The sequence below is a fragment of the Siphateles boraxobius genome, unplaced genomic scaffold (genome assembly GCF_051911475.1).
Source record: "Siphateles boraxobius isolate OS27281-9 unplaced genomic scaffold, OSU_SipBor_1 41, whole genome shotgun sequence".
Classification (NCBI taxonomy): Eukaryota; Metazoa; Chordata; class Actinopteri; order Cypriniformes; family Leuciscidae; genus Siphateles; species Siphateles boraxobius.
Window position 1 is genome coordinate 42,542,097 of NW_027509042.1, and position 10,421 is coordinate 42,552,517.

General features: G+C 38.3%; 1 long non-coding RNA gene across 1 annotated transcript in view; it reads right to left on the reverse strand.

The window, feature by feature from the left end:
- The window catches only part of LOC143707095 (uncharacterized), a 62,040-nt gene extending 51,858 nt beyond the window's left edge, over window positions 1-10,182 (reverse strand). The window contains exon 1 of the long non-coding RNA XR_013193077.1: window positions 10,135-10,182. This is a non-coding gene — a long non-coding RNA (uncharacterized LOC143707095). The remainder of the gene's footprint in view (window positions 1-10,134) is intronic.
- Between the last annotated feature and the right edge of the window lie 239 nt (window positions 10,183-10,421).

Here is a 10,421-nt window from a genome sequence, read left to right on the forward strand (position 1 = left end):
TTCCACAGGCCAGAGGAGGGTTGTCATAGAAACAGAACAGGTTTAGTGGATCCGTCGTTTCGCTCTGCAGGTTGGACGTCTGAAAAATTGGGTCACCACTGAACCCTTATTCTGCCATTAACATTTGCCCACACAGACAAGTTGGTGGGTTTCTGTTCTGAGTGGTTGTTAAATGATTGCTTACTGGCACAGGTCAAAAAGAGCCCAAGGGCCAGATTTACTAACAGCTTGCTCCAGCGCAAACCCTCTTTTGGCGTTACAAAACTACTGTCAGGATTTACTAAAGACACGCATTGAAAAATTAGCGCTGAAAGGGTTATTTTTGCGGCTGACCTTATTACATATGCATTTGTAGGAGTTTCCCTTTCAGATGCAAAACTAATGGGAGGAGAGTATTAAAATGAGTCATGCATGGTGATTTACTGAGGTTTGTGCTCGTCAATTTACTGGTATTTGTGCCATTATTTCACAATATTCAATTGCTTTAAAGCAAACTTCAAGTCAAATATACAAAGACAACTTTAAAGGGACAATGTGTAGTTTTTTAGGTATTTTATTATCAAAAATCAATATTTTTGTTCATAAATATGTCCTCAATGGTGTACAAATACCTCTGCCAATTATCTGACTTATCCTCGTAAACGAAGAATTTATTATCTTTATATACATGTGACGGGTAGGTCCACGGAGGCTTCCATGTCGTTCCGCCATCTTGAAAAACTATAATGGCAGAGAGGGACAAAAAGTACTAGGCCAACGCGATTCCACAATGCGTTTTCGTTCAGAGCCAGCGTCACGTGACTGAAAGCAGCAGAACCGGAGGAGCAGAGCAGTGAGAGGCGCTTCACGGCCCCGGCAAGTTTAAAAGGCTGCATTGCACTGTTATTATTCATACTGTAACATTCGTTTGTTCGTTGTGTCAAGTTGCAGTTTGTTTCAAATAACAAACCTGTTCACCCGAAGGAAAACTCGACGAAGTGCCAATAGAAGACATCCTGTCATAGCTTTTTGGTACATAACAGCTACCGTAGATGCAATACGTATTTGAAAAAGCGAGGCGCTGGAGAGCACAATTCGTTTGAATGCAAAATACAATTTCACCACTAGATGGGAGAAATTCCTACACAATGTCCCTTTAAGTAAATGCCTTACAAGAAAACTTCTAATTTCTATTCGGAAAACTTTAAGTAAACTCTTATATACTACAGCACTGTACATGAAACAGAAATAAGTTGAGAATAATAATAATACAAATTGAAAGCATATTGAATTGGCTCTTACATTTAGAATTTTCTATTCATCAAAGTATCCAGAAAAAATGCATGTTTTTCACCAAAATATGAATCAGCACAACTGTTTTCAACATTGATAACAGCAAAAAATATGTTTCTTCGAGAAAATTAGCATATTAAAATGATTTCTGAAGGATCATGTGAGACTAAAGACTGGAGTAATGATGCTGAAAATTCAGCTTTGATCACAGTAATAAATTATATTTTATAATATATTCACATAGAAAACAGATATTTTAAATTGAAATATTTCACAATTTTACTGTTTTTCTAATCAAATAAATGCAGCATTGGTGAGCAGAAGAGACTTCATCCTACATTTTTTTTTAAATCTTACCCATACTGAATATCGAATACCACTGGCTGTAATTTCATCATGCAGATTTTTCAGACAGAGTCACTGGAAACTGGAGTTGCTCAAAACTCAACTGGGAAACAGCATTAGAACGAAGACTATTCAAAATCCTTCACATTATATATGAGCAATAATAATAGTGACCACTGAGAATAAAGGGAGAAAAGCAACATTATATTGAAGTAAATGTATTTTTACGTAGCCCTCCATGCCCTAGTTACACATAATGAATGTCAAAAGTGTGTCGCAAACAAATAAACACTCCACACGACTGTGACCATCCGTGAGTCTCGCCACCCAGACGCTCCTCTTTCAGATGATGAATGCCTTTGTGCTCCACCGTTAAACATCTCTCTATTGTCTTTATGATTATGGCCGCACAGATAACAGCAATATTTCTGTTCATTGGCTTGCCTCTGCTTAGTGTCGGTGTGGTCATTAATATTGTCAGGATGGCTGATAGCGACCCCACTGCTATTTATCAAAGCAAAAACTCGCTAATCATATGCACATATAACCTGGGCATTAATATCACTACAGCTGCAATAACCGACAGGAGAGAAAAGCCCAATGCAGAGAGATCTTCAGCTGACCTTGAGATTACAGAGTGCGTTTATGTCTGTGAGACTGAAGAACTGTAGAAACAGGACGTGACCACACACACCGCTGGTACATGCTATGACATGGAAATTTGCCTTATCTGTTTTATAAATGCATCATATTGTGACCAATTGATCCAAACCAAGACAACCGAGTGTCTTCAACTGGTTTAAGCTGTCATTTCATAAGCGGAGAGGAACCAGACTGCTGTTTAGTTTACATTTCTGGAATTTATTAGAAAATCCATCAATCAATCCATCCGCTATGGCAGGTAGGTAAGCAATGTTTGGCTAATTTGTTAAAGTTAATCATCTATTTAATTAGTGGCAGGTACAGAAGACAAGCAACCAGATACTAATTACTTTCTCACAGATACATACCGATATGGCTGTAGTATATTAGAGCCAAACAGCTCTACAGAATTAACCGGATTTTTATATTTTCCCATGCAAAAATTTTGCTAGGTCTCCAGATAATAGCTTGAGTTCCTCCTTCAGTGTAGCCCAAACTTACAGGATTTCATTCTCTTGTTTTACCCTCAGCCTGAAGAAAATAATAATTCAGATCGCTTCTTGAACATCACAATTTGAGGAGTCATATCCGTAGCAAAAATTATATATCGGCCACCCTATCGGTATCGGCCGATTATGTTCATTTTTTATGTAATCTTTATCGGCCTGATAAGAAAATTTGGCCGATATATTAAAGCAGATAAATAGTGGATTATTTCCTTCAGCTGTTCAACTTCGCATGCGGACTGTTCAACATGATGGTTTTGAATTGCTCAAAATAGGATTGGAATCACTGTCATATTAGGTTACATAAAATTATAATGAGAACATTAAAATTGTGCGTTTGGGTCACGGCTTTTAATTGTGAGACTTTTGTTTTTGTAATCAGGCTTTCAAAAATGATATACAAATTTGGATTTAGATTTGTCAGCCAATATATCGGTTATCAGCTTTCAAATATAAAGAATTATCGGTATCGGCCAAAATTCTCACATTGGTGCATCTCTACCAGTAAGAAATCTATGCATGAACAGACAGAGAATTCAGAAAAGTTAAAAATGTTATAGCCACTTATTTACATTTCGAACATTGTCCTTTAACTGAAAGGATGGGGATAATAGGATTTGAAGACATCACTTGCTTAGTAATCAAAAGATACCGCTCACATCTCTCAAGACTTGCACCAAGTAGAGATCATAGCATGACTTTTGTTTCTGGACAGGACTAAATATAGAAATTAATCATCTTGTCACTGCCGTGTCAAGACAGCCTAAGGGAGAAAGAACTCCAATTTGATTCCCTGCCTTTGTACGTCTTATGTCAAAGTACATCTCAGTCAGAATATACACATCCAGCATTCATCAATTGCACATTTTACCATGACCTTGATTAGAGGACATTCCCCATTTCTTGCGCGCAACACACATGGTTCTGTTCATTTAACCTCTACAACACTATATCAACTTAAAATACTACTAACGGCTGCACATAATGCACTGATGCTGGAATTAAACCTCTGTTATCAGGCTGATCTCTCCCTGTTCATTCATCTCTGAAAGCCCTCGCCACCCACAGATTCTCTTCCTAAAGCCCTGATTGCTCAGGTATTGACCAGCGAGCTGAAGGTGCCCGTCAACGTTATACTCATGCAATTTTCAAAGAAATGTAACAATGGGTGTCCATCAGCAGAGTGCATGCTGGGACAGAGTGACATGACAGTTTCCATCAGTGTGAAGCAAGGTTGCTTACATCCAAAAAGGTCATTACAATACAGTAATGGCCAAAAGTGAAGTCCGGAGGGGACACTTGGGTAACACTTTATTTCGATAGTCCACTTTAGACATTCTACTGACTATGGGCCCTTTCACACCTACCTTGTTTGGTCCGGACTTTCGGACTTTTCAGTTTGATCCGAATTAGGGATGTGACGGTGAGGATATTTTCCCACCGGTTAATCGACGTGTGTCAACACCGGTAATACCGGTATCACCGGTGGGGGCTTTTAAATCACTAATTTAAAGGCAAACGTAAATTGCTTGCGTTTGCACGGGCATGCATAATTGGTGGTCGTGCGGAGCAACACTGTTTTCCTATTGTGCGCTGAATTGGCGCTAATTTGAAAACGAAACAATTTTTTTTACATCTCTTATAAAAAGCTGGTGCAGCAGTGGGCACTTCACTTTTAAATTAGCGTCAATTCATCCTTCGCATGAAGTTTGATGCGATCTGACAAATCAAAATCCACCATATTTTGTCCGACAAAGCAGTCAGGAGAGTTAGTAGATTAACGTCGGTGGATTTGAACTTGGCTCTAAAGGTGCTCAAAGTGATGTCACGCGCTTTTTAGGCCAAAACATTTTTTGTCACATTCAACAAACATCTCGTCACTATCCGCTAGCTGCCTGTCCTCTGAACACACTGTAAAAAAACACAGTCTCTGCAGACACCCCAGGCTCCAAAAACGGCAACAAAAACAAACTGGGCTTACCTGCACCACGAAACATAACAAACTGTTCCAGCCAATAACTGATAAGAAGGGTTTGGGGGTGCGGTTTGGGGGGTTAGTGCGCGGATGAGGAGGAGGGAGGGTCTAGCTAGCCTTCTTTTCGTTGACAATACCTTAAACGTCAACAAGAAGTGATGTCACCCGACATCGCTTAGAGCACCTTTAACTGAGGCAATCTCTCACGTCACGATACATTAGAGCCACAAAACAGGCCTATTTATTGTTTCATTTTCTTTGACTGACCAAATTTGAAAGTTGAGACTTTGTTTCATATTAAATATTACTTCGGTCCTGTCTGTCAGTGCGTTGTCAGTGTCCTTGTAGGCTACGTGAGTTGCACGTATAAAATGAAGTTAACGAACAAACATGATCCATCAGGAAACGCCATAGATCGCTGAATTTCGCTGCACTTCATGAAGAGTTTCTTTTGCGTGAAGAAGCCGCTCACCGGAGATGTGTCGGAGTGCATTCATGATTATTAGGCTGCCGGTATAATAATCATCCTGGCTCCGTGTCTGAGTGAGTAATTTACTCTCTTACCTTTGTTCTTTGATTAACATGAGTGACACTTTAAGACCAGCCGCTGCTGACAGAGACGCGATCTGATACGCGTCCCATTTTCTCACAAATCTCTACGTTAATTTAAGACTTTATTTAAATCATTTAATACTGCTCTTATGAGGACACTCGACAAAACGGACATTTTGGCATAATTTGTGTGTGTTAGCTATGGTTTGTTCAAGCCCAAAAGAGATTTCGATTCTGACGCGCGTCTTTTCTGTGTGTGTGTGTGTAATAGGCAGGAGTCAGGTCTGATAGCGCGGTCTCTTTAGTCTTGTCGCGCTTAAAAGCATTCACATTAATAAGAGCGGGATCATACAACGCTTGTCAACGGGTGACAGAAAAAAACGGATAATGCGTAATTGCGTTAAATATTATAACGCTTTAAAAAAAAAAATTTCACCGCGGTGTCGCGGTGGTCAAGTGATGAAACCGGTGTTGCGACTGCACACCGTGTAACAACGGTAACACCGACTACCGTAGCAAGTCTAGTCCGAATCAAAATTACGGGTGTGAAACCTAACCACGGAGGTTAATTTTGTACGGTCCGGACGAAACAGAGGAAATTTGGTCCGACGAAAAGAGGTAGTCTCGGTCCGGAAGAAACTGAACAAAGGTTTGGTTCGTTATGTGAAAGCATTTCTGTATGGTTCGGACTTTCAGACCTTTTACAGGAAGTTCCGGTGGTTCCCGCAAAGCCGAAAAAACAGAAGGTGGCAGGAAAAATGAGCCTGGTAGCCAGGGGCGCGGCTAGAAATGTTGGGCCCTATGAAAGAATATGAGGTTGGGCCCCCTTCCCCACCCATTCCATTAATAAAATCGATCTCTGGGGGCCCCAAAAGTGTGTGGGCCCTTAGAATCGTCCTAACTTTTCCCCCCTTAGCGGCACCCCTGCTGGTAGCACATGGTTAGAGGACGACAGGACGCAAGTAGGCCTATGTCACGTTAAGTTCTTTAGTGCGCTCGCATAATTTTAGTGTGAAACCAAAACAAAACTTTCTGAAAGTATAACATGTATTAAAAAAAATAATTTGTTTTTAATAAAAACCCTATAAGTTTTGTTTAAAAAAATCAAAACATCAAAATATGAGGAAAATGTTTGACATTTTTTAAATATTTTAAATATTTAAAAAAATACGCTAAACTTGGTTAACATATTTAGACTATCTGACTATGTAGATAGTCTTTGTAGCAAACTACAGCTACAGGTTTTATATTACCATGCAAAAAAAAAAAATGCATAGAAAAACAAAAAGCTCACAGAAACATTGGCGACAAACAAAATTCATATTTTATTGGTTCTCTCTTGTTTTTGCATGTGTTCATAATTTCTTTGTCTCACAGCCTGGCCAAAAATGATGTGCGGACGTTTGGCATGTTTCATTGCCTTATTGCAGATAAAGCTCAAAGGAAAACTACACAACATTTTTATAATATCTGAATAAAGGGTAAGGATGTCGCAGAACCTGATTTCACCAAGTGCAACATGTTCCTGGATCAACATCTCCGATCCAGGAACATTACAATCAACCAATCAGATTTGAGGGACAAATTTACAGTTTATGCCAAGTTTAGGCTTACAGTCAGGGTTAGGTGCTTCTATATCAGTGTTATTCATCATTTCCCTCTGATATTAGGGATAAGTTATTATGTTTAGGATTAGGGATATGGTTAGGATTACATTTTTAGACAGGATTGTTCCAGGATCAACAAAATATGTTGACCCAGGGAGGACCGCGTCTAACTTCTAATGTGCGAAGAATGTGCGATCACTTTTGGCCTCTCCTGTATAATACATGATATCCAACCACTTGATAGCTTGAAGAATACCTGACTTCAACATGTGCTGCGAAATTCCAACTGATGCATTGAGAATATTGAATTGTGTGTTATGACAAACAACAACCCATTTGTTTACAAGCGATTCATGTCACGCTACCGTGGTATCTCTGTAAACGATCATAAACTCATTTGCATTCATTACACAGGACAAGCTTTATGTGCCTTGAATAGCAGCGGTTTTGGTGCCACAGTCAAATGTTTGACTTTCAGGGGCTACAGACATTGAAAGACACCGGGGACACTCATTGACATGCTGACGACTACGTGTGCATGCAAAACAAGGCTGACAATAGACCGCGCCGATGCATGAAGACCTGTGTGTGTGTGTCATATGAATACCGTGAGCTGCGAAGAAAAAAAAATCATATATGAGTGATGTTTGCACACGTAAACTCATCGCCATGTTATTAAAAGTGATTCCATGGGTGAAAAAAAGAAAGCCTGAACTGGTTTGCTGGTTTTAGAAGGATTTTAGGAACATGTCAGCTGGTGTCCAGCTGAAGAATGACTTGGAAGACCAGCTTAAACTAGCTAAGGCCAACAAGCAAGCGTAGGTTGGCTTAAGCTGTCTTTTTTCCAGCTGAAGTTGGTTGCTAAAGCAATGCTATACGGTTTTAGTGTGTTATATATATTGCTCTGGTTGGCTCAAGCCTATGATATTCTTGACTTTCGCACTGGTTTTCACAGTGGAATGAACATCGATATGGACCAAACAGTATGAGGTTGCTCAAACAGAAAGCTCAACAAATGAGTCTCACATACCATAGTGGACGAGCTCAAGAGACTGCAATGCGCTGATGCAGAAAGCTGAGGATCAACACCAATTTACTGGAAATTTGGTTTGCTTCTCAACAGTGACAACACTGCGCCAAAGGGAAAACACTGACAGTAGAATTGGCATTCTCACTCAAAAGCAAAACGTTAAAGGGCACAACCACCTCTAGGCAAAGCAAACCCTGAAATTAGCATGCAACAACTGCAGTGCTGGACACTAAAAAGGAGTCATCACGCCCCCTGCTGGTTGAAAGCTGGTATCACAAAACAAATTAATGAAAATCTAACCTCTAAAAGACATTGAGCTTTAAACTCCCTTCAAAACTTTCATTTACTATGTAAAGTCTTATGGAGGTCATAATAATGTAGAAAAGCAGGTTGGCATTCTTTTAAAAGTGACTTACAGGTCGTAGTTGAAACAATGTTGATATGCAAATAAAAAGAAAATTTAAAGTATTAAAATGACTTCATATGCATAATTCTTGAAGGATACATACACCACATATTTGCAATAGAGTTACAAACAAATTTGCAATAGGGTAAAGGAGTCTCATTGAATAAAGTTTGTTTTGTTATGATATTTGCCTTGTTTTTGTAAACGTCTAAACAAGACGTGCAAGGCTTGCAAATGTTCAACTGCTAAAATATCATTAAAAAATAAATACCGCTGCATGCAGTGTTAATATAAAAAAGTTATAGAAGTTTGAGTTTATGAAAATGTACAATGTACAAATTTAATTATTCACATTTTATATAAAATATATATTTTCAAAACATGTTTGACTCTAAAACTGCAAGAAAATCAAAGCCAAAAATCTGAACAAGTTGTGTTTCAAATTTTAGGTTGATATCTCAAAAAATGAGCTTTCAGTAATATTTTATTTGGGCAGTACCCAAGTTTTTCACTAGGTGACAATCAGACTCCATTACTGCCCATATAAGGGCGCCTCCATTTCCATAGGCTATATGGTTTGACTGATCTGAAACATATATTTCCACAATTTCCTTACAATTTATGAAGTAGACATCCTATTCAGAATTAGTATGGGAAGTTTGTCAGATTTTGATATGAGTTCAACCTCTAATAAACACATACCCAGAACGGGACATTCTAAAACGCTTAACGTGAAAAACGCTTAACGTGGCATACTGTACTAAGACAGTGATTTTAAAAGACCAAATTCAGTACAAATCATATTAATAAAACATGCTATGTATAAAAAAATCAAATGAGCCCAGAATATGAACGCAACGCGTTTAATTACACGCTAAGCATTTTCCTCCCATAGAAAACCGTTATAAGAAAACGCTTAACTTGGCTTACTACTAAGACAGTGATATTAAAAGACCAAACTCAGTACACATCATATTAATAGGAAAACGCTTAACGTGGCTTACGTGGTCTTTTAACATCACTGTCTTAGTACAGTAAGCCACGTTAAGCGTTTTAGAATGTCCCCAAAGAGCAAGTATGTATAGCTCGCTGTCACATCCCAAATGGTGAATCAAACATTTTCAGACCTTAAAAAAAAAAAAAAAAAAAAAGATTTTAATTGGTGTTATCTTTTTAACTCTTGGCATGAAAACAAACTGAGGTTTCTACCATTCTTTCATGATTTTTAATGTTCATCGCTACTATTTCAAAATAAAAGGCCTGAACACGCCTTAGGAGTATGAAAATATTCTTGTTGCAAATTGATAAATTACTGCTCCTCTGTAATTTTAGATAATCAGTCACCAAATTTGAAAACTAGAGATTGTAAGCTTTTTAAATGTAGCTGGTCAAGATTAGATTAGGTTTAGTATAGGATATTACCGTTTTAAATATTTAATGTCTGTGGGCCCGCGACACTTAAGGGGAAAGGGTTAACAGTTAACGTTAGATAAAAATACGTTACAATGAATATGAAAAAATATGTTGAGCAAGATACCCCTCTCTGTAGTTAGTTGTTTTTTTTTATAGCTAACTAGCGAGTTGACGGACATTGAATTAATTTTCTGAGGTAAGTGACAAGTAACATTACTAGCCCCTTTCAGTGTTTAGGTAACTTTACAGTAATTTACCAGGTTTGCTATGTGTGGGGCTAATGTTGACAAGTGGTTTGTTAATGTCTTTATGGCGATTGAAACACTGACTGAGCAATTACACGAGAATAAGGATTTCAGTGAATTGTAATGTATCTTTCACCATACCTTCTGATGTTCATTCAGGTTTATTATTCCGTGCTGTAAATATCAGTAGGCCTAAAGCAGAGGAGATTATCATTCGCTTCGCTTGAACTGAGGAAGTATTGCGATCTGTCACGTGACGTGACATTAAAGAGCAACCAAAACAAGTAGCGTTTTGTTTGAATTTCGCACACACACACAAAAATAAATAAGAGAGAATTTTAAAGCCGAGTAACAAAAGTACAAATTTTATTGCGATTTATTGGATGGGAGGCACGCTACAAAGTTTTGTTTTTTAAAAGCTCGATTTG